The 25,727-nt window shown below is 40.7% G+C and overlaps 1 pseudogene; it reads right to left on the bottom strand.

The window, feature by feature from the left end:
- Positions 1–22,428: 22,428 nt before the first annotated feature.
- Positions 22,429–22,769, bottom strand: LOC117198803 (60S ribosomal protein L36a-like; annotated as a pseudogene).
- Positions 22,770–25,727: the final 2,958 nt, after the last annotated feature.

Here is a 25,727-nt window from a genome sequence, read left to right as displayed (position 1 = left end):
CTCTTAGGCCACTATTGAGACTATTGAGTTCAAGAACCCATCACTGTAGCTTTGACCTTGGAAAAGGAAGTGGGAATCATGAAGCTGCGGCCACTGTATCAAGGCCAGTGCCAGTGCCACACCTACCTTTGACACACAGGAAGCTGAACAGGCGCTGGTGTCTGCTGCAGAAAAGTCTGCCATCTTCATGGTCATGCTTATCTTATTTTTTACCTCACCAAACTCAGACAAGCATATCTAGTTGCATCCAAACAAAATTTGCATCCAGAACCTGCAGAGGAGTGCGGGAAGTGTAGTTTTAGCTTTCTAACCTCTGCCATACAGCAAGGCCCTCTAGATCTACCCTGTCCAATAGAATTCTCTGTGATGAGGGAAATGTTCTCTCTCTGCACGGCCCAGTACAGTAGTCTCTACCCAGATGTGGCATTTGAATACTTGAAATGTGGCTAGCACAACTGAGGGAGTACATTTTTAAATTTTATTTAAATTAAATTAATTATTTAATTTTGAATCGCCACCTATGGCTAGTAGCTAAGGTATTGATTAGTGTAACTCCAGAAGGAGGGTGGAAGGGAGGTTGAATGAGCCAACCCATAGTATCCTTAACACTGATTATAATCCTTGCAAATCACTGTGGAGGATAACCCTCATGGCCTCTATTTCTGCACCTGTAAAATGAGGATAACTACTTCCAAGGGTAATGTTACAATAAAGTAGCTGGGAAACAGTTTATGATTAGCAATACATTCAGGACCATGAATACCAGAGGGCTGGGATTAGGATGTAGTAGGAAAGATTATCCCAGAGGGTATTTCACTTTATCCCAGATAAATTCACTTGAAACTACGGTCTGGCACAGTACCCTTAACAACTCAAGGGCTTTACAAAGTGTACTTTTCCAAGGAGAAAGATGCTGATATGTGCTTGGCTGAACTTGGCTTCTCCAGTCCAGACCTCTCTCCTGAACTCCATATCCACATATCTATTTACTGAATGGCTTCACCTGGATGCCCAGCAGTCACCACAAATGCAACACATTTATCCATCCACCCATCTGTTTGGCCATTTGTCTGTCCATCCATATATCCATCCATTCATCCAAACATTCATCCAAACACACAAACATGTATTATATGCTATAATATGCCAGGTAATGAGCTAGGCACTTGGGGTGTAGTGTTGAACAAAATATAATACTTCTCTCTCTTGGAGCTTACAGCTTAACAGGAAAGACAGAAAAGTAACAGACAGTCGGGTAAGTAGAAGTGTAGGGTGCAATGGGAGAACCTTGGAGGAGCATCAGCCCTTTACCTGGAGGGCCCAGGTTGGGTCAGAGAAGGCTTCCTGGAGGATCATAAGAGTTAGTCAAAATAGAGAGATGTTAAAAAAAAAAAAAAGAAGGGCTCAAACTTTCATTGCTGGCTTTGAAGATGTAGGAAGGGGGCCACAAGTCAAGGAATGTAGTAACCTCTAGAAGCTGGGAATGGTTCTCAGCACTTGGGGAATGGGTGAATATTGGTCCACAGAACCTGTAAGATAATAACGTTTGTTTTGTTTTGTTACTACATTGGGGGTAATTTGTTGGGGAAGCATAACAACTGAATACAGGCCCTCACATGCATGGTTGGTAGGCACATCAGTCAGGGTCCAGTCAGGAGCTTAAATCACACTAGCGATTTGAACAAATTTATTATAAAGAATTATCAACTAGTAAAAGGTGATTAACAAATAAAAAGAGTAAGAGAACTCTAAGGAATATAGGAATAGAAACTGTAGGGAGCAGCTACTACCTCTAAGGCTGAGAGAAAGTATCAAGGAAGGAGTAAACTTGGCCAGATGATTTTAAGGAGGTCTTGAAAGGAGGGGAATTGATTGGGATGGTTTAGAGTTTATGGCATAATAGGTTTGGATTGGTGCATGAAACAAAGCAAAGATCTTGAAGCAAGCCTTGATAAGCAAAGATCTTGAAGCAAGCATTGATAAGAAATTATTAGTCCTGGTGAGTAAATAATTTTAGTTGTTTTGCATTTTAATCTTCCAGGAGTAAAGCATTTCCTGGAACAAAAGCTAAATTATTTTTGCTTGTTCTCAGTGTTGCTTAGCATAATGATGGAAAAATATTCAGGTCTTAGTATTATTTAATACAGATACAGAAAAATATGTTAGTTTAAATTCTCATTATTTTGCCATTCTAATGGGGGAAAAAGATACCTTCATTGTTTAACTTTTTGTTTCATAAACGAGTTGAACAGCTTTTCAGGTATAGCTATGTGAGAACTCCTGTGAATTAATCATTTTTTCTGACTCATCTGTAAGAATGTTGCATAAAAAGGGCATTAATTCCTTATCAATTGAGTTCTAATTTTTCCCAGTTTGTCATTTGCTTTTGACTTTGTTTTTACCTATTATTTTAATACAGAGATGTCTATATTGTCCTACTAATTTGTCAATTCCCTTTAAGATTTGTAGGTTTCAGGTTATGCTTTAAAATGCCTTTCCATACACATCAAATTGTTAACTGTGCTTACCTTACCACTTCAGGCAGTGGGAGTATAGAGAGATGGAAAGAGTGTTTACATTTTGTGATTTATACATTTATGTGTTATTTGAATTATTAAAAACATGCTCTACTATTATACTTCTAAAATAATTTTAAAATATAGAAATGCTTTTCCTACTCCAAGATGATAATCTTCTAGAGCTTTTTATGGTGATTTTCAAAAGATGTGCTTATTTATGGAATGAGTTATACCCAGTTTTTCCTCCCAGATGCCTAGGCCAGATGCCCTAACTTTGTTAAAACTGCAGTGATTTATACATTTCGAGAAAATTGACATCTTTATTATAATGTATCTTTCAATCCTAACAAAAGGTATCTTACTCTCCTAAAACAAATTTTCTCTCCAGCCTTCTTTTAAGTCTCTAGGTAGAATTTTAGGAACTTGTGAATTCTGTGTACTTACTTTTTACTTAGCTACTTTATTATTTTATAATCTTATCAGTTAATTCTCTTGACCTTTCTAATTTTCTTAACTCTCTGTTTTAAGCACGTAGTTTTATAGATAACATAGTACGTGGTTTCATTTTTGAACTCAATTTGAGTTTTTCATTTGCTAAGGATTTTTTTTAACATCTTTATTGGAGTGTAATTGCTTTACAATGGTGTGTTAGTTTCTGCTGTATAACAAACTGAATCAGCTATACATATACATACATCCCCATATCTCCTCCCTCTTGCGTCTCCCTCCGACCCTCCCTATCCCACCCCTCTAGGTGGTCACAAAACACCGAGCTGATCTCCCTGTGCTATGAGGCTTCTTCCCACTAATTATCTATTTTACATTTGGTGGTGTATACATGTCCATGCCACTCTCTCACTTCGCCCCAGATTACCCTTCCAACTCCCCGTGTCCTAAAATCCGTTCTCTACGTCTGCGTCTTTATTCCTGTCCTGCCCCTAGGTTCTTCAGAGCCAGTTTTTTTTTGATATCCCAGTAGCAATGTTAACTGAGAATCTATCCCTCATTCTTGGGAGATAGTTGTGCTGCCAGTTTCAGCAAAGCCTCATCATCTGGGTGGGAAAGGACTGAGTGCCCTGGACTAGGACTGTTTCAGGGAAGGAAATAGTTCGGTGCTTAGTTCACAGAACTCATGTGATCCTCACGACAATGCTGTGAGGTATGGAGGCCAGGTATTACCTCTGAGGAGGAACTTGAAACTTGGGGAAGTGAAATAGCTTGTCCAAAATCAGGATCCAGGAGTTCTGCCTCCAAAACCAACCAGTGGTTCCAATATATCTCACACCACCACCAGTGGCCAAGACCCATGGCCCAGCTCCATCATTCTTTCATTTGGGTGGGTGGGCAGAACAGGGAATATGAATCCTTCTTGTGAGCCTCCTCTCTGAGAGCTCTGTTTCCTAGTAGAGACGTGCTCTGAAGTGCAACTCAGGCTCAAACAACTGAGCACATCCTCAGAGATTGTGGACTGGGCCCTCATGGAAAGGTGAGATTAAGGTTAAACTTTGAGTAGCCCAGGGTTGACTAGACAAAGCCTTACCTTTTAATTCTATACCTTTGTTCCTCTTTTTGACTCTGCACTGATCTTGAGAGACTAGAGTGAGAGGCTAGGATTGAAGTTTCACTTTTTTCTCTCTGGGCAAGCCATAGACATTCATTTATTCATAGATAATCTGATTTTCCATATTAAATTAATAGAGCTCTGTGATCCATCCCTGTTAGTCACTTTAAAGTGGATAAAAATATGTTCTATTTTTCCTTCTTTGAAAATTTCAAGAAGTATTTTCCGTATGTCATGCTCAATTGATTTTTTCAGTCCTATCCTCTGCAGATGAAGGGCACTAATTTCCAGAACTGCAGGCGCATGTGTATGCCTTCACATAAGACTTTCCCCTGCTAACAGAGCTTGGGCTCAGCATCTGATTCACAGCTTTCAAAGGCTCGGAGCATTGTTCCCCACATCAGCCCTAACACAAAGGGAAGCCATGGCCCAGAGATACCTGAGGTGGAACCATGACTGGTGAATAAGAGTTGAGGGACTCGGTCCTCCTATAAGAATCCTGAACTCTATTAATAATCCAATCCCTGGCCAGTGACTCACTGTGTTCAGGATTTTACCATGGAGCCCTCTATCACAGACAGATAGATGGTCTGTGAGCTTCAAGCCCTCCCCTGTTCCCCACATTCTAACCCTCCCTGAGAGTTTCCGTCTTAGGTGGCTCTCTGTGCCAACATAATTGATTTAGAAAAGTAGGAAGAGGAGGAGGAAAAGGTTATTCTCTGCTGGTGGCTGACCTTAGAGTTCCTTTGCCAAATTGATGTGTCTATTTTTCCTAAATGTTAGTTTTTTATTTCTCTGTAAATAGTACAGGAATGGAAAAATGAACCCCATACTATACAGAAAGTATGAAATGCAACTAGTGCCTCAAGACACACTGAGATGCATCTGAAAGCAGAGTTTATCTGAAGTACACCTCAGGCTCAAACAACTAAGCACTGAGAATATGACCACTTCGTGGAGCTATGGAGAGGGCCCTTAAAGAGCAAGATGAACTCACAATTCCTTTTCACAGCATCCAGCCTGGTAGATCCCTCCAACCTTTCCTGGGTCTCCTAGATCCCTCCATCCTTCTCTGAGCCATAGTATTTTTCCAATTCCATCCTTTTATCATATCATAGATACACTGTGGTGTTATTTTCTATTTATTCCTCCTATAGCACAGATAGTAGCTGGGTTGTCCATTACCCCCTTGGTCACCTGTGCTTCAATCCTACCAATTATACAGCCTTTGAAAATCTGGAGCTCTTCCAGAAATTTTTGCTAACTCCTAGATATTTGCAGTCTCAGGGTTTCCTGTGCTCTCATCTCCAACTTCCCACCTCACATCAAGCTAGACACAGGACATGACTCCACCTTCACGTTCACGCAGGAGAGTTCACTTTCACATAAAAGTATTAGTGAGCAATGTAGCCTTTACAAAAGATACTGTGAGGATGATTAAGAGTGCTACAGGCACACCTCACTCCTGGCAAACAACTTTAAAGTTTCTAACTGCTGAATTAAGCACTGAACTATTTCCTTCCCTGAAACAGTCCTAGTCCAGGGCACTCAGTCCTTTCCCACCGAGATGATGAGGCTTTGCTGGAACTGGCAGCACAACTATCTTCCAAGAATGAGGGATAGATTCTCAGTTAACATTGCTACTGGGATACCATTGCTTTTAGGTCCTCTCAGTGAACAGAAAAAGTTAAAAAAAAAATTAACCATGAGTTCGTATTAGTAGGTACACATGAGGATCACATGAGTTAATGTCCGTGAAAGGCTTACTATTATTGTCATGGACAATTCTGTATACTAAATTTGGTGCTTTCAGAGTCCTAGTCTCCCAAACGTCTCCCCCAAAGGATCATTCCACTCAGCCTCCTAAAATAACACTTTGCTCCTCTCTTCACCACAAGTAACCCAGATTTTTGGATTCTCACAGTGGAGAGGCTGACTGAAAAGAATCCACTGTAGCACAGAACAAGCTTTCCTAATGAACAGGAGATTAATCTCTCCCCATCTCTCCTGTATCCCTCTTCCTAGGATGACTTATGCAGTTCCAGGGCCCAGTGCAGCCTAGGGTTGACGTTGGAGGGAAAACCTGTAGGGAAGGGAATGTGAAAGAAAGCCTTGGCATGAGGAATAAGAGAAGCATTGTGAAGTCTGGGATGTGGGGGGATGTAATGTGTTTCTAGCTCTGTGAGGCCCTCATCCCAGCCCTCTTGATTTTAGCTTATTCCTCTTGTCTTCTGCAGACACATGGCCAAGCTCCCTGTTGCAGGAAGTCTGTGGCCACTGTTTCATCAAGATCCCCACTGTGAGTGGGGAGGAGTGGTCATGGAAGCTGACATTCTGCTGTTTGGGGAGTCTATGGAAGATGCTGCCACCTCATAGTCCCATCCCTCCCACCATTCCTCTGAGGGGTTCAGTTCAGTCTCTGCCTTCAACCTCTCAGTGACCCTCAGAGGACCTATAACCAGGCCCTCTCTCAGCCCTTGTACCTGTGGCTTCTACCTTCTTACTGGATTCCACAGAGGCCCATGTTCCAGACCATTTACAGGCTCCATAGCACTGGCTTCCATCTTCTCTGGGGACTCTGCAGAGGCATATTTACTTCTGTTGTCTTTTTGCCTGAGTATCCTTTGGGGCCCATCTACCCTCACTGAACTCTTAACTCTCTCCTTTCCTCTCACTGTGTTCTCTTTTCTTTTCTTTTTTTTCTTTTTTTGGCTGCACCACACAGGTCTTCTGGGTCTTAATTCCCTGACCAGGGATTGAATCTGTGCCCTTGGCAGTGAAGGCATGGAGTCCTAACCACTGAACTGCCAGGGAATTCCCTGTGTTCTGTTTTCTCAAAGTACCCCCTTGTCACTCCTTTCATCTCCATCACTGGCTTTAGTGAAAATTTGTTTGGAATAGCTAAATTTTCACAAAACGTTTCTGAGCATTGTTTTGTTTAGGACTGAAACCTTCCTTTCTATGTATGACGTGATAGGGGGTTTTAGAATTCTCGTTGTTTGGCCTATTATAACACTATTTTTCATCCCCAGATCACTTTTTGGTTGAGTCTTACCAACCAAAGATGGAAATCAGCTGATTAATTCCACGAAATTGATAGCAAAGGAAGTTGGGTGGCACCCAAAGGAAAGTACGTACACACCCAACAGACGGGGTAATTGCATGCTGCCTCGTATTGAACTCACACCGAGGAGTCACTAAGGTAGAAAATAAAATAGTATTAAGGATAAAGACCTTTGAGTTATCATAGTTCATAGATAAGAAGTGTCAATAATTTAAACCTTAACTTGGCGGAGAGGAAAGAGTAAAGAAAAAGAGCAAAAGCACATGCAGATTAAATCATAGCAATTTGTGGCTCTGGTGGTCTTGTCTGGTGGGTTTTGGGGGAGGGTGACCCTTCCTGCAGTTATGTACTTTGGAATGATTCCTCCGATTCCTCTGTTTGAGGTCCCAGGACAGTCTTCCCGTGTCTGTTGACTTTGGAGGCCTGGAATTACTGCTGTGTTACTTGTTTACAGTACCTGGTAAGGTCCTTTTCATTGAAGTTTGACCACAGTCTTCCTCTGATATCTTACCTAGTAACTTAAAAAAAGAAGAAATTTGTGTTATTCAAGAGAAGGACAGAAAGTTAACAGGATATTTTGGTAATTCAAAAGAAAACTCTTGGGACTTCCCTGGTGGTCCAGTGGTAAAGAATCCGCCTTAAAATGCAAGGGACGTGGGTTCGATCCCTGGGCAGGGAACTAAGATCCCACATGCCACGGGGCAACTAAGCCCGTGTGCTACAACTACTGAGCTCACGCACCTCAACTAGAGAGACTGCATGACGCAAACTACAGAGCCCACACGCTCTGGAGCCCACACACCACAAGTAGAGAAGAGAAAACCCACACGCCACAACTAGAGAGAAGCCCGTGTGCCACAACAAAAGATCTGGCATGCTGCAACTAAAAGATCCCGCGTGCCTCAACGAAGATCCCGAGGGCAGCAACTAAGACCTGATGCAGCCAAATATAAATTAAATAAATAATAATAATAAAAAGAAAACTCTTATCTAGGCACAAAATAACTTGGTCATTTTATGGAAAGAAAACCCTAATATTACTCTTTTTGTGCGTATTACAATTTGCAGTAAAAGATTTATAAGCCTTTTTCTGTGAATAAATCTATTAACATGGAATATACCTTTGAATTTTCCTTTTTGTCATGTATAGAACTAAATTAATATGCCTTTGTATGTATATGTAGACATACATAAATACATAATGCATATATAATGAAATTTTAGTTTTTAATATATACTTTATCTCTGCATATTAAAACAAGTGTATATATTACACTGAATTATCATTTAATAAACGAATAATTCCTTAACAAACCATATTCATTATCTTATATACATATTCACATTTTCTGTAATTATTATATAAATATAGTCTTTATAATTTTTATTGATTACCACATTTAGCCAAGGTAACCAATTTTTGTTTTCTCCAGACACAGGGAAAACTAAAAGGCAAGAAACCAAGAACTGCTTAACTAAATTTTTATGGGTACACATTTTAGATTACCTTTTACATTTTCAGGAAACAGAATAAACACATCAGCCAAAGGTGCTTACATACTCTATTAATTTATGACCCTTATATACTGTATATGAATATGGGTAAATTAAAACTATATGTATGTGTGTGTGTGTATATATATATATATATATACACACACACACAGACACACACACATATATATAGTTTAGCTTAGAAACTGTTCAGGTATCGACATATTATATAGCAAGTAATTCAACATTTTCTAGTCTTAACATTTTAACTAAGTATTTAGAAATTACAATTTTAGCTAAAACATTAAGTCCTCATGATTTGTAGTATTTTAAGAATTTTATAAAATCAAAACCCTTTAAAAGACATCTATCCTGGAATTCCCTGGTGGCGCAGTGGTTAAGAATTTGCCTGCCAATGCAGGGGACATGGCTTCGAGCCCTGGTGCGGGAAGATCCCACATGTCGTGGAGCAACTAGGCCAAAAATAAATAAATTAATTAATTAATTAAAAAAAAGATTAATTGCTCAGAAAGAAAACTGTCACTATTTTGCATACTAAATAGTAAAAATATCTAAGACAAGAAAAATGCCAATAAACAGTTTATTTTGCATTATAAAATGTAGACAAATGTATTTAAAGAATAGCCTTCATTACTATAGCTATGAGAGATCTTACTTTCAATATAAGAGCTTTTTACATTTTAAGATTTTTTAAATTTTGTCTCATGAATACAAGTTTATAAAGTATATTTTTTAAAGTATCCTGTAATATTTCTGTTAAATTTGGACAAATTGGAATGAGTTAATCATATTGATGAAAGACAACCCTATGTCTATACTGCCCTGGTTTTACTATATAAAATTAATGCTAAGACAATATTCTAGTGCACATGACTAGTATTAAAACTTCAAGACTTAAAATTTCTAAATTTTGTATATTGGTTTTATGGGGCAAGAAAAGGATCATTGTTGAAACAAATATTTTAAGCTTACAAAATATAAAATTGTTTCTAAGTTAAATCATAGGATAGATGTCTTTTTGTAATTTTATTTATTTTTTGGCTGCGTTGGGTCTCCGTTGCTGTGCGTGGGCTTTCTCTACTTGCGGCACGAGGGGGCTACTCTTCATTGTGGTGAGCAGGCTTCTCATTGCGGTGGCTTCTCTTGTTGCAGAGCACGGGCTTTAGGCATGTGGGCTTCAGTAGTTGTATCACACAAGCTCAGTAGTTGTGGCTCGAGGGCTTTAGAGTGCAGGCTCAGTAACTGTGGCACACGGGCTCAGTAGCTGTGGCTCGAGTCCTCTAGAGCACAGGCTCAGTTGTGGTGCATGGGCTTAGTTGCTCTGTGGCATGTGGGTGGGATCTTCCTGGACCAGGGCTCGAACCCACGTTCCTTGCATTGGCAGGTGAATTCTTAACCATTGCGCCACCAGGGAAGTCCTCTGAGTAATTAATCTTTAAAAAATGTCCCAAGTGAGGGGAAAAGAGAAGGATAGAACAATAACAAAACAAAACAAAACAAAACAAATAGTGAGAGAGAGATAGCTTTAGACAAATATGAAATCATCACTGTCAGAGTTTGTCTTTTTTCTGTAAGGAGAAGGGAGAAAGTTTAGATGCAGGAAAACCTTTTTCACATATACAGAGACACAAAAGAGAAAGTCATTACAGCTGCTTTAAACAGTAACTCAAGTCCCTGACAATATTATGAAGCCATACAATTAAAAGCCAGTCCTTATTAATTCCTAAAGAATGGGAATAGAGGGAAATCTCCTACATTAATCACAGTGTTCTCTCTTTTTTAGGCAGACCAGTTATACAATCGCCTCTTGAGAGTTTCTTTTCCCTTTATGCCTCAGGCATTTCTCGAATGAACATCCTTGTTCATGTCAAAGCTCCCCAAGTGGCCACTATAATTTTAATTTATCCTCAGTGAAGTTATGCCAGGAGGTAGCACAAGCTTGTTAGCAGACAAGCCCATGAGAGATTGCTTGACTGTTGATCAAAGGTAAAACATCACTTGTGTTGTGAGTCCTCAACCCCAAGGTTAAGCTGCCTCTACTTACTGACCTGAGAAATCAGCAGCCACCTGGCTCTCAGAAAGTGTGGCGAGCTCTTTGCCAAAGCCAAGTTCTCATACCCAGAAAACACTGGGGAAAGTTCTCATAGACAAATAGAAGACAATAGATAAACAGAAGGCAGGACAGGGTGTTAAAAGCCAAATTTCACCAGGGAAGACGAGTCTGATGGGAAACCAAAAATTCCAGGAGACAAATAAACTGATATTGAAGGACCAAAGAAGACAACCAGAATCTAAATTCAATGTAAAACCATGCAATCAAAGACAAATCTTGAACATCTTGAGACTCAAGGAATCTCAGATATGCACATTATTACTATCTTGGAGGCCAATCCTTCGTAGGGGGGGGATTTGACCGACTATCAAGAGAATCTCCAAATGTGCTAATCAGGACACCCAGAGCAAATCTGTAGTCTGACAAAGTCAGGGTTATTGGCTCATTTCAACAAAGGAGGTCACACATTGGAGGAACCATGGGGTGTGTCACCAAGAAAGAGAAAAGTTATGATACGATTTTGGAGAAGGGTGGCATTAGGTGAAATTTATATGAAATAGTATTTTGATATGTTAAAGCAAAGCAGGGCTGTGCATAAAGGGCCAACATCATGACTGGATGGCAAAGCGGACACTAGGTTTCCTTTCCTTAGAAACTACAAATTAAGATAGATGTGAAATGTTAATATCCCAAACCCCCTTATCTGAATCTGCACCAGCGTTGAAAATTAAGGCAGGTGCTCTGTGTCAGTGTGAATTAGATCCTTCAGGCAAGAGTGGGATGTTTTGTTCTTACTTCAAAAGCAAAGTTTCTGATAAACTGTGATTTTAGAAAACAGGATTTCTCAGTAACGAAGTAATAGTTATGCTACTGAGTGTCATTCAGACACTTTACAAGCTGTAGTGTTTCCTTGGGAGAACTATAATTTTCTGCTAACTTTGCACCTGGCTTTATCTGTGATCTGTGTCTGTTTTCCCATTTTGATGAATGGCATGGCAGATTTTCATTTTTTCGGTCAAACTAACTTTCACTTTTTCTCTTGTTTTAGTGACTTGTTGAACTTGCCGGAAAGAAGCTGTGGTGGCATGGGACCTTTTCTGGAAGTCATTAATCTCTTTCCTTTTTTCCTGTTTCCCACTTCCTAGCATGGGCTATATAATTTTAGGGCCCCAGTGCAGCCTGGCATTTCCCCTGAAGGAGGAACCTGCAGAAACCAGAATGAGAAAGCAAGCCTTGGGGTGAGGTATAAAGGAGTATAATGAAGTCTCAGATGTGGGGCATGGGAAGGGGCAGCATGCTTCAGGTGCCCTTACTCTTGCCAGACCCTCTTGTTTCTACTCTGTTCCTGGCAGCAGCTTGCAGCCTCTTGCGGTTTTGGTAACTGCTGGGTCAAGATCTGTGCAGGGAGGGTTGGGAAAGCATCACTGTGGTGGCTGACTTTCTGCTTTGGAGAATCCTGTGAAAGATGCTACTTCCTCTGTGTCCCCTTCTGTTCTGTTGAGCCTTCTTTAACTCTGGCCTCCACCCTTTCACCAGACCTTCCAGCAGATCAATTATCAGCCCCTCTGTCTGAGCCCTTTCACTTCTGGCCTATTTATCAGCCTTTCCTTCCAGGACCCTACAGAGTCTCATCTTCCCCTGCTGCTCCCAATTTTGTATCTGACTCTGCTCCTGCATAATCTGTTTTCTTCTTGTGCCTTGCTCTGTTTTCTTCTCTGCCCTGTTCTTCATAATTGGTCCCCCTCCCTCATCACTCCTTTCATCTCTATACTGGCCTCTCTGCCACCAGAGGCTCTGTCATTGGCTCCCACATTCTCGCTCATCTCTTTTTCCACTCCCATGATGGCCTTCTCCCCTCTCCCTGGGAGTCCTCCTTGCCTTGATCTCTCCTAACATTTCATTTATCCTTATTTCGCCCCATTACCAGCTTTCTCATCTTTTCCACGAAGGTCCTCTCTGCCTCCACTCTGCCCCCCAGGTCCCCTTATTCAATCTCAACACTGCAGATCCCTTTCTGCCTCCGGAGCTACAATCTTAAGGGACCATCTTCTGCCCCCATCATCTACCCTTCCTCCTTTCCCCTAGAACACACTCAGATACTAGACTCTCTTCCCCAACCAGATCCCTCCTCTTGCATGATCCTACCCTTGTTGTCAGGAACTCAACCTCTTATCACTCACAACATCCCATTCACTCCATGAATCCCACTGATTCATTTGCCTGTCACCCCATCATCACCAACAGTCTCTACCCCACCACTGCCAGACTCTCCTTTAATACTGACTCAATTTGGCTTGATTTAAATCCTACTGAACACTGTTCCAGAGAGCTCATCTTCAGAAAACCCCCTTTGACTGACTTCTATTGCAAAAAACGTAGGCGTTGACTGCTCAAAAACCTTGTCCATTTCAACTTCCTCCTGGGGGCAGCTGTCTGTTAAGGACTTGCTTTTCCCTACCTTCTCATACTGTGATTTCCAGCAGGAGGAGCTTTCTCCTTTCATCCAGCGAGTTCTGTCTCTGGGGAGACCCTGCAATCAGGCATGTGGAAGCAAGTAGACACTCTTTCCTTAGCTCTGCTGTCCAGAAGCTCCTGAAGATATGTCACAAAGAGTGTGGATTTCCAGATTTGGGAGGACAAAGAAGAAGGGATCATTCTAAAACAACGGAGGGCATACTACCAACTCAGTTCTTCTGCACCTTCTTTAGCATCACTTGCTGTTGAGCACTACTCCACAGCCCTCCAACCCTTCTAGAGATGTGAAGGCCAACCATGGTAACTGCATAGCCCATAGGAGTCTCCGAATTCCAAAATCTTGGGAGACTCTGCAGCATAAATGTAGCTAGCTCTTCAGAGGTCCCCCTCTTTGCACAGTGAGTCCCTGCTGGCTACCCTTATGTTCTTTGATAGCAGTCCAACACTAGTCTCCCTTTCTCTTATTCAATCTCTAGCGTCCCCCTCCCCCAGTCCAAATACACTTAACCAATCCCCCATTGCTTCCTCAGCCCCAGACCCTGCCCCCACCTTAAAGCCTAGCCCCAGTCCTTCGGGAAAAATTCTAGAGGGAAGGAGCTCACTAAAGGACAGTATCTTCTCTAAGTTGAGTTTCCACTTTAGGAATATGATGATGGAGGTGAATTTAGGTATTCTTTCAAAGATTAAACAGTCCAGGGAGATAGTCAAGGCCAAGGAATTCCCCAGCTCTGAAGCAGCCTAGGTCAGCAGAAGCCCTGTGTTCCTAAGCTTCAGGCCCCAAGGAAAAGCCAGAAAAAGAATTTAGCCCCAAAGGATGAGAGGACCTTAAGGAGATCCAAAGTTTAAATACATCAAGGAGGGGAGGTAGGATTAAGGATCTTCGAAGCCAGTCACCCCCTTCCAGATTCAGCTGACACTCTAGTGAACAAGACCCCTCCCTAGTTTTTGCCCCAGATGTAAAATAGACTTCGACAAATAGTCACCTGGAGAAAAAGGATGAGTTGCTTGTTCAGTGGCTTTGTCCCAGGACACGAGGCTAAGGGCAAGGAGGTCACTTACAAGAAACTACATCAACTGTGCACGGTCCACATCCAGCTGAAACCAGAGGAGTCTTTGGCTGAAGTATCCTAGTCATTGTTTCAAGCATTTGGGACACATGAGCAAGAAAAACAAAGCTCCCTCCCCTTGTGGAGCTTACAGTGTTGGTCCTTGAGTCAGCTCCTTCTCATCATACTCAAAATGATATCAAACCTCCTTCACTTTCCTCAAGCTCCTGCCCCTCCCTCCCCCTCAACAGATTTGCTGTTTGGCCCACTTTTGAAGGAACCATAAGCCTTCAGATGGGAACTTTTCATCATCAGATCTTCAAAAACGGTTGCATAGCACCCTCCTTTCCCTCTTCCTTACTGCTATGTAAAGCGGGGGTCTTTCTGGGAGGCCTTCCTTGACCCTCCCAAGACACGAATGGTGACCTCACTTTCACCATCACAGCTCTATTTGTAATTTTGGGCTACTCTCTAGGTCCCCAAAGTACCAGGACCTTCTCTATCACCCTCACTAGTGGCCTGGTGTATCGCATCTAGTTAACGGTAAGTCAATAACCCTTTAGACGAACTAACTAGCGAGCCTTGCGCAGAACCTCCGCAGGGAGAGCCCCACCCAGCGTGCTTTGCGGGCCCGGCCGAGGCCTGGAGGGGGACTACATCCGGCGGGACTACCCCTGGGGGTGGGGCCATATCTGGGGCGGGGCCACATCCGGGACAGGGGCCAAGACCTGGGCGCATGGCCGGCTTTTAGAGGCGGCAACAGTTTCTCCTCGGAATCCTGAATCCAGAAGTCACAGCTCAGGATTCCCCTCACGGATGAGGTTGTGACGGGGCTTACTGGCTGACTGAGGGGCCCTTCCACCACTTCTGCCTGCGGCGTTCCACTCGCTATCGCTTCACCTCAGCCCACTGGGGCCACACCATCCAGGCTGTGGCCTCCCAAGACCCTGAAAGGCCCCGGAGGCCCTGAGCACGGGACCTGCCCTCTCTGCCTGAACTTAAAGAGAACATCTTCGTCACCATCACTGTAACGCCGACTGCTGTCTGGTGGGCTCTGGGCAAGTCCTTGGGCTCCCAGCCCAGATGTCACCCTGCCACAGGCCAGGAACAGGACGGTACACCGACCTAGTGAGGTGGCCGAGAGGAGTGGAAGGAACCGTGAGCCTTTGTTCAGCACCAGGGCCCAAGGCTGGCCCAGAGGCTCTGCTGCGGTTGCCACCTGGGCTGGCAAGGTCGCAGCTGGCACGCTCCCGGCAGGACCAGTATCCACACCGTGCGGGGTGCTTGCCTCCCACTGGGAGTTGTTTTCTGAGGAGCTGCCGGGAAGGCCCTGCCAGCCAGGCCAGGAGGCAGGGCTGGTGAGGCCCCGAGGGAAAGGCCCGTGACAGAAAAGGGCAGCGTGACTGCGGAGATGAGACCACGCCGGAGGGGCACACGCAGGACCCTGTACAGACGGATGCAGGGATCTCACCTCCCTGGGCTGGGCTGAGGCCTCCAGGTGACGTGGTGGGGCCGAGGGCACAGAGGCTCCCAGCTGCCTTCACAACAGGTGCTGACACAGCCATTGCGGGCCCTCAGCGCCAGGTCCTGTGTTACACAAGAACTCTGGCGTGGCGTGGGGGTGGTCACTAGAGATGGAAGGAAATATCATGGTTCTTCTTTCTGGGGGGACAGGTTGTCTTACTCGTGCATAAGTGTTTTATAGCGAATTTGCAAGATACAGAATAGTAGATGGCAGTACCCCATGGACCCCTAAACTCAAAACATCTAATACTAATATTTTGATGTATTTTTGTAACATCTTTACTGGAGTATGATTGCTTTACAATGGAGTTTTAGTTTCTGCTTTACAACAAAGTGAATCAGTTATACATATACATACGTACCCATATCTCTTTCCTCTTGCGTCTCCCTCCCTCCCACCCTCCCTATCCCACCCCTCTAGGTGGTCACAAACCACCGAGCTGATCTGCCTGTGCTATGCGGCTGCGTCCCACCAGCTATCTGTTTTAAGTTTTGTAGTGTATATATGTCCATGCCACTCTCTCACTTTGTCCCAGCTTACCCTTGCTCCTCTCTGTATCCTCAAGTCCATTCTCTAGTTGGTCTGCGTCTTTATTCCCGTCTTGCCCCTAGGTTCTTCATGACCATTTTTTTGTTTGTTTTTTAGATTCCATATATATGTGTTAGCATGCGGTATTGGTTTTTCTCTTTCTGACGTACTTCACTCTGTATGACAGACTCTAGGTCCATCCACCTCACTACAAATAACTCAATTTCGTTTCTTTTTATGGCTGAGTAATATTCCATTGTATATATGAGCCATATCTTCTTTATCCATTCATCTGTTGATGGACACTTAGGTTGCTTCCATGTATTGGCTATTGTAAATAGAGCTGCAATGAACATTGTGGAACATGACTCTTTTTGAATTATGGTTTTCTCAGGGTATATGCCCAGTAGTGGGATGGCTGGGTCGTATGGTAGTTCTATTTTTAGTGTTTAAGGAACCTCCATACTGTTCTCCATAGTGGCTGTATCAATTTACATTCCCACCAAGCATGCAAGATTGTTCCCTTTTCTCCAAACTGTCTCCAGCATTTATTGTTTGTAGATTTTGTTGATGATGGCCATTCTGACCGGTGTGAGATGATATCTCATTGTAGTTTTTTTTTTTTTTTTTTTTTTTTTTTGCGGTACGCGGGCCTCTCACTGTTGTGTCCTCTCCCGTTGCGGAGCACAGGCTCTGGACGCGCATTCTCAGCAGCCATGGCTCACAGGCCCAGCCGCTCCGCGGCATGTGGGATCCTCCCAGACCGGGGCACGAACCCGTGTGCCCTGCATCCGCAGGCGGACTCTCAACCACTGCACCACCAGGGAAGCCCCTCATTGTAGTTTTGATTTGCATTTCTCTAGTGATCAGTGATGTTGAGCATTCTTTCATGTGTTTGTTGGTGATCTGTATATCTTCCTCGGAGAAATGTCTATTTATGTCTTCTGCCCATTTTTGGACTGGATTGTTTGTTTTTTTGATATTGAGCTGCATGAGCTGCTTGTAAATTTTGCAGATTAATCCTTTGTCAGTTGCTTCACTTGCAAATATTTTCTCCCATTCAGAGGGTTGTCTTTTCGTCTTGTTTATGGTTTCCTTTGCTGTGCAAAAGATTTGAAGTTCCATGAGGTCCCATTTGTTAATTTTTCTTTTTATTTCCACTTCTCTAGGAGGTGGGTCAAAAAGGATCTTGCTGTGATTTATGTCATAGAGATTTCTGCCTATCTTTTACTCTAAGCGTTTGATAGTGTCTCACCTTACATTTAGTTCTTTCAGCGATTTTGAGTTTATTTTTTTGTATGGTGTTAGGGAGTGTTCTAATTTCATGCTTTTACATGTAGCTATCCAGTTTTTCCAGCACCACTTATTGAAGAGGCTGTCTTTTCTCCACTGTATATTCTTGCCTCCTTTATCAAAGATAAAGTGACCATATGTGTGTGAGTTTATCTCTGGGCTTTCTATCCTGTTCCATTGATCGACATTTCTGTTTTTGTGCTAGAACCATACTGTCTTGATTACTGTAGCTTTGTAGTATAGTCTGAAGTCTGGGGGCCTGATTTCTCCAGCTCCATTTTTCTTTCTCAAGATTGCTTTGGCTTATCGGGGTCTTTTGTGTTTCCATACAAATTGCAAAATTTTTTGTTCTAGTTCTGTGAAAAATGCCAGTCGTAGTTTGATAGGGATTGCAATGAATCTGTAGATTGCTTTGGGTAATGTAGACATTTTCACAATGTTGATTCTTCCAATCCAAGAGCAGGGTATATCTCTCCATCTCTTTGTATCATCTTCAATTTCTTTCATCAGTGTCTTATAACTCTCTGCATACAGGTATTTTTGTCTCCTTAAGTAGGTTCATTCCTATATATTTTATTCTTTTTGTTGCAGTGGTAAATGGGAGTGTTTTCTTAATTTCACATTCAGATTTTTCATCATTAGTGTATAGGAATGCAAGAGATTTCTGTGCATTAATTTTGTATCCTGCTACTTTACCAAATTCATTGATTAGCTCTAGTAGTTTTCTGGTAGCATCTTTAGGATTCTCTATGTATAGTATCATGTCAGCTGCAAACAGTGACAGCTTTACTTCTCCTTTTCCGATTTGGATTCCTTTTATTTCCTTTTCTTCTCTGATTGCTGTGGCTAAAACTTCCAAAACTATGTTGAATAAGAGTGGTGAGAGTGGGCAACCTTGTCTTATTCCTGATCTTAGAGGAAATGGTTTCAGTTTTTCACCATTGAGGACGATGTTGGCTGTGGGTTTGTCGTATATGGCCTTTATTTTGTTAAGGAAGGTTCCCTCTATGCCTACTTTCTGGAGGGTTTCTATCATAAATGGGTGTTGAATTTTGTCGAAAGCTTTCTCTGCATCTATTGAGATGATCATATGGTTTTTCTCTTTCAATTTGTTAATATGGAGTATCACATTGATTGATTTGCCTATATTGAAGAATCCTTGAATTCCTTGGATAAAACCTGCTTGATCATGGTGTATGATCCTTTTAATGTGCTGTTGGATTCTGTTTACCAGCATTTTGTTGAGGATTTTTACATCTATGTTCATCAGTGATATTGTCCTGTAGTTTTCTTTCTTTGTGACATCTTTGTCTGGTTTTGGTATCAGGGTGATGGTGGCCTCATAGAATGGGTTTGTGAGTGTTCCTCCCTCTGCTATATTTTGGAAGAGTTTGAGAAAGATAGGTGGTAGCTCTTCTTTAAATGTTGGGTAGAATTCGCCTGTGAAGCCATCTGGTCCTGGGCTTTTGTGTGTTGGAAGATTTTCAATCACTGTTTCAATCTCAGTGCTTTTGATTGGTCTGTTAATATTTTCTGTTCCTTCCTGGTTCAGTCTTGGACGGTTGTGCATTTCTAAGAATTTGTCCATTTTTTCCAGGTTGTCCATTTTATTGGCATAGAGTTGCTTGTAGTAATCTCTCATGATCCTTTGTATTTCTGCAGTGTCAGTTGTTACTTCTCCTTTTTCATTTCTAATTCTATTGATTTGAGCCTTGCCCCTTTTGTTCTTGTTGAGTCTGGCTAACTGTTCATCAATTTTATTTATCTTCCCAAAGAACCAGCTTTTAGTTTTATTGGTCTTTGCTATCATTTCCTTCATTTCTTTTTCATTTATTTCTGTTCTGATCTCTATGATATCTTTCCTTCTGCTGACTTTGGGGTTTTTTTGTTCTTCTTTCTCTAATTGCTTTATCTGTAAGCTTAGGTTGTTTATTTGAGATGTTTCTTGTTTCTTAAGGTAGGATTTTATTGCTATAAAGTTCCCTCTTAGAACTGCTTTTGCTGAATCCCATGGGTTTTGGGTCATCGTGTTTTCATTGTCATTTTTTTCTAGGTATATTTTATTTCCTCTTTGATTTCTTCAGTGATTTCTTGGTAATTAAGTAGGGTATTGTTTAGCCTCCATGTATTTGTAATTTTTACAGATTTTTTCTAGTAATTGATATCTTGTCTCATTGTGGTTGGAAAAGGTACCTGATATGATTTCAATTTTCGTAATGATGTATTTTTTCCCAGCTTTGCTGTGCATGTTTTCAGTGTTTAAATAATATAAATACATAAAATATTGTTTAGCCTCCATGTATTTGTATTTTTTAGATTTTTTCCAGTAATTGATATCTTGTCTCATTGTGGTTGGAAAAGATACCTGATATGATTTCAATTTTCGTAATGATGTATTTTTTCCCAGCTTTGCTGTGCATGTTTTCAGTGTTTAAATAATATAAATACATTATATATATATATATATATATTTTTTTTTTTTTTTTTTTTTTTTTTGGCGGTACGCGGGCCTCTCACTGTTGTGGCCTCTCCCGTTGTGGAGCCCAGGCTCCGGATGCACAGGCTCAGCGGCCATGGCTCACGCGCCCAGCCACTCCACGGCATGTGGGATCTTCCTGGACCGGGTCAGGAATCCATGTCCCCTGCATCGGCAGGCAGACTCTCAACCACTGCACCACCAGGGAAGCCCCATAATAGTTTTTAAAAGGTAGGAAAACACGTATGCAATGTCTGAATTATTGTATGCTCTTCTTAAATATCATTTTTAGTGTCTTCCTTTTTAACCATTCTGTTTTTCTATGATATGTAGGTTTGTTGCAACTTTTTGATATTGTAAGACGTTACTTAACATGTTTGTGCATGATTGCACTTGCTTAGAACTGCCTTATTCCCAATCATAAAGCTTTTCTTGAACTTTATTTTCTCATCAAGGGTTCTACCCTTGATTCACATCTCTTCTCTTTCTGTAAGTCTCTTAGGCAAGATATCCACCCATGCAGTCAGTTATTTCACTGCTGACTTCTCCCGTTTGCGTCACATTTATAAATCCGGATGCTTGGTAAACATTCCCAACCTTGATTTCCATAAATGTAGACCATGATCTTCCTCTGCCATCAACCACCATTGCTTGCCTAGTCCCAGTATGAATTAGTAGCACCTGGTCCCCAAGCCCAATGCATAAGAGCCCTTCTGTGCTCCTCCTCCTCCTTCATCCTTCCCATAGTCAGTCAGTCACCAATTCTGCTTATTTTATTGGTTACCTATTTCTCAAATTTTAATCTTCTCTTCATTCTTACTACTACCTTGGTAGTTCAGACCCTCATCATCATTCACCGAATTATGCCATGGCTTCTTAACTAATCTCTGATCTTAACCAATCCTCTACTTGCTGATTTCTACTTCTTTAGCTTCTGCTATTCTAAACTCTGTTTTTCTACTCCAGTAGAAACACTTGTTTTGTTCAGTGCTTCCACGTCCCTACTCATTGTTTTTTTAATTGAAGTATAGTTGATTTACATTGTTGTGTTAGTTTCAGGTATACAGCAAAGTGATTCAGATTTTGTGTGTGTATGTATGTATATATATATATATATATATATATATATATATATATATATGTATTATGCCCACACATTCTTTTTCAGATTCTTTTGCACTATAGGTTATCACAAGATATTGAATGTCATTCCCCGTGCTGTACAGTAGGTCCTTGTTGTTTATATATCAGTATTTTATATATAGTAGTGTGTATCTGTTAATACCAAAGTCCTAATTTATCCTTCCCCGCCTTTCCCCTTTGTTAACCATAAGTTTGTTTTCTACATGAGTCTATTTCTGTTTTGTAAGTTCATTTGTATCATTTTTTTAGATTCCACATATAAGTGATATCATATAATATTTGTCTTCCTCTGTCTGACTTCACTTAGTATGATAATCTCTAGGTCCATCCATGTTGCTTCAAGTGGCATTATTTCATTCTTTTTTTATGGCTAATATTGTATTATATATATTGTATTATATATATATTACATACATACACACACACACACACACACACACACACACACACACACACCCCTCTTCTTTATCCATTCATCTGTCAGTGGACATTTAGGCTGCTTCCAGGTCTTGGCTATTGTAAATAGTGCTGTTATGAAAATTTGGGTGCATGCATCATTTCCAATTAGAGTTTTCTCTGGATATATGCCCAGGATTTGGATTGCTGGATCACATGGCGACTCTATTTTTAGTTTTTAAAGGAACCTCAGTACTGTTTTCCATAGTGCCCGCACCAATTTACATTCCTGACAACAGTGTAGGAGGGTTCTTTTTTCTCCTTACTCATTTTGATTTCTCTACCTGGAGTTCCTTAGGCAGATGAATACTAGAGTTCTCACAGTCTACTACAGTAGGTCAGGGCTGTGTTTTTTTTTTTCAGGGAATTTGTCCATTTCATCCAAGTTGGTGAATTTAGTGGCTTAGTTCATAATATTTTCTTATTCTTCTAATGTTAGTAGATCTGGTGATTTCCCCTTTTTCATTTTTGGTGTTGGTAATTTGTGCCTTCACTTTCTTGATCAGTCTGAGTAGAGGTTTATCAATTGCCTATTTTTTTTCCAAAGAAACAACTTTTGGTTTCATTGATTTTCTTTCTTTGTTTTTCTGGCTTTATTTCATAGATTTCTGCTCAGGTTTTTATGTCCTTCTCTTTGCTCTGAGTTTATATTGCCTTTCTTCTTCTAGTTTCTTAAGGTGAATTCTCGTTAGAGCATTGATTTGAGACCATTCTTTTCTTCTTAATGTAAACTTATTTTTTTGAAGTTAACATAACCTCAAGATTTTATTTCCCTTATAATAAAACAAAAGGTGAAGCCCAGAACGGGATGATTTGGCCTCTTCTCTTGTTGTCTCTTCCCAGTTCATAATGCATGCATCTATCAATAGCTGGCATTCTTTTAGATGTATAATAGGGCTTAAGCATTCAAGCCTTAGCACAATTTTCTTTGTAGTTTTAGCCTTTGCCGGAAAATCCACTTAGCCTGCTCACCATAGCCACTCTACTTCCTGTGGTAACACTGCTTTCCTGGGACAGGCCAGAGTCCTTGCCCTTCTTGTACCATGTCATTTTGTTGGGTTGTGCTAGTCACACTTCTTATAGAAAGTCTAGTGGGTCTTAGGAACGTTTACCATGTTTACCGGGGTACTATCCCTATAAATTTTTAATGCTTTGAATTTCCGTGTAAACACTGATTTATCTATATCCCACAACTTTTCATGTGTTTTCATTTTCAATTCAAGTTTTTATAATTTATCATTTGACTTTTTTTTTTTAACATCTTTATTGGGGTATAATTGCTTTACAATGGTGTGTTAGTTTCTGCTTTATAACAAAGTGAATCAGTTATACATATACATATGTTCCCATATCTCTTCCCTCTTGCGTCTCCCTCCCTCCCACCCTCCCTATCCCACCCCTCCAGGCTGTCACAAAGCACCGAGCCAATATCCCTGTGCCATGCGGCTGCTTCCCACTAGCTATCTACCTTACTACGTTTGTTAGTGTGTATATGTCCATGACTCTCTCTCGCCCCGTCACAGCTCACCCTTCCCCCTCCCCATAACCTCAAGTCTGTTCTCTAGGAGGTCTGCGTCTTTATTCCTGCCTTACCCCTAGGTTCTTCATGACATTTTTTTTTTCTTAAATTCCATATATATGTGTTAGCATACGGTATTTGTCTTTTTCTTTCTGACTTACTTCACTCTGTATGACAGACTCTAGGTCTATCCACCTCATTACAAATAGCTCAATTTCGTTTCTTTTTATGGCTGAGTAATATTCCATTGTATATATGTGCCACATCTTCTTTATCCATTCATCCGATGATGGACACTTACGTTGTTTCCATCTCCGGGCTATTGTAAATAGAGCTGCAATGAACATTTTGGTACATGACTCTTTTTGAATTTCGGTTTTCTCAGGGTATATGCCCAGTAGTGGGATTGCTGGGTCATATGGTAGTTCTATTTGTAGTTTTTTAAGGAACCTCCATACTGTTCTCCATAGTGGCTGAACCAATTCACATTCCCACCAGCAGTGCAAGAGGGTTCCCTTTTCTCCACACCCTCTCCAGCATTTATTGTTTCTAGATTTTTTGATGATGGCCATTCTGACTGGTGTGAGATGATATCTCATTGTAGTTTTGATTTGCATGTCTCTAATGATTAATGATGTTGAGCATTCTTTCATGTGTTTGTTGGCAGTCTGTATATCTTCTTTGGAGAAATGTCTATTTAGGTCTTCTGCCCATTTTTGGATTGGGTTGTTTGTTTTTTTGTTATTGAGCTGCATGAGCTGCTTGTAAATTTTGGAGATTAATCCTTTGTCGGTTGCTTCATTTGCAAATATTTTCTCCCATTCTGAGGGTTGTCTTTTGGTCTTGTTTATCATTTGACTTTGAGTGATTTAGAAGTGTGGGAAATTTTCCAAATATCTTTCTATTCTTGATTTCTAATTTAATTATGTTGTGAATTCAAAGTATTAATTCAAAGTATTGAGAACATACTTTGTACAATTTCAGTTTTTTAAACTTTGTTGAGATTTGACTTATGACCCAGTATACTCTTGGTGACTATTTCATATTTACATATGACTCACTTATAGCCAGCCCTTCGTATCCAAGGTTCTTCTGTATCCAAGGTTCCACATCCATGGATTCAACCAATCAGGGATTGTGTAGTACTCTAGTATTTACTTTTGAAAAAAAATCTGCCTATGAGTGGATCTGTGCAGTTCAAACCCGTGCTTTTCAGTGGTCAGCTGTACTTGAAAAGAATGTGTATTCTGCTGTTTGTTGACTAGAATTCTCTATAAATATCAATTAGGTCAAGTTGGTTTACAGTGTTGTTCAGGTCTTCTGTGTCCTTACTAATTTCTTTTGTGTTCTTTTATTACTAAGAGGGTTGTTGATGTGTCTGACTATAATCATGGAATTGTCTGTTTCTCTTCTGAGTTCTAGCAGTTTTTGCTTCATGCCATTTTGAAGCTCCAATCTTAGGTGTATATACATTTAGGATTCTTATGTCTTGGTGGTGAATTGTCCCCTTTATCATTATGTAACGACTCTCTTTATCTCTGGTAATATTCCGGTCCTGAAGTCTATTTTGTCTAGTATTCATAAGGGCACTCAGCTCTCTGATTAGTGTGTGCATGGTCTGTCTTTTTGCATCATTTTAACCTTTTATTTTTTTATGTCTTTATATTGAAGGTGAGTTTCCTGTAGACAGCATAATGTGTTGTCTTGTTTTTTATCCAGTCTGACAGTCTCTGCCTTTTAATTGGGGTGTGTAGATTACTTACATTTCTACTATTGATATGGTTATATTTAAATCTACCATCTGGCTAGTCATTTTATATTTGTTCCATCAGTTCTTTCTTCCTTTCCCTTCTCTTTGCTAACCTGCATGTGCATTATTTTTTTATGGTTCTGTTTTCTCTTCACTCTTGTCTTATTTGTTAAATTTCTTTTTTCTAATAAAATTTTATCTTTATGTTATTTAATATTCATCTTTATCACATTTTTGAACAGTCATCTTCAAATTATGTTATACCAGTTCATGTATAGAGTAAGAACTTTTCCTTCCCCCCATTTCTTGTGCTATTGTTATATACTTAGGGGCTGTATTATTTCAAATTAATTTAAATTTCTTAAGTAATTTATGATTATAACCTTTGAGTAAAAATATTAAAATATTTCACACAAAGTCCCCTTGACCATCCCTTCCTTGGAGGTAAACAATGTTACCAGTTTGTTACACATCCTTCCAGATGTCTGCTATGTATATGTGTGTGTATGTATGTGTATGTATAGGTACATACACACACACACACACACACACACACACACACACTTAGAATATGTACAGTTTATTTGTTTTCCATAAAAGTTATACTATGCATACCATTCTTTGGCATGCTTCTTTTACTCAACAATATGTCTTATCAGTCTACCCATATTAGTACTTTTGGATCTGCCTCATTCTTTTGAAGTGCTGCACAGTATTCTGTTAAATGGATTTCTCAGAGTTTTATTATTATTTTAGTTGATGGACATTTTTCTCCTGATTATTCATTATGGTAAATAAGGCCCC

Source organism: Orcinus orca, chromosome X (assembly GCF_937001465.1).
Source record: "Orcinus orca chromosome X, mOrcOrc1.1, whole genome shotgun sequence".
Lineage (NCBI taxonomy): Eukaryota > Metazoa > Chordata > Mammalia > Artiodactyla > Delphinidae > Orcinus > Orcinus orca.
This window is presented reverse-complemented; position numbering and strand designations above follow the sequence as displayed.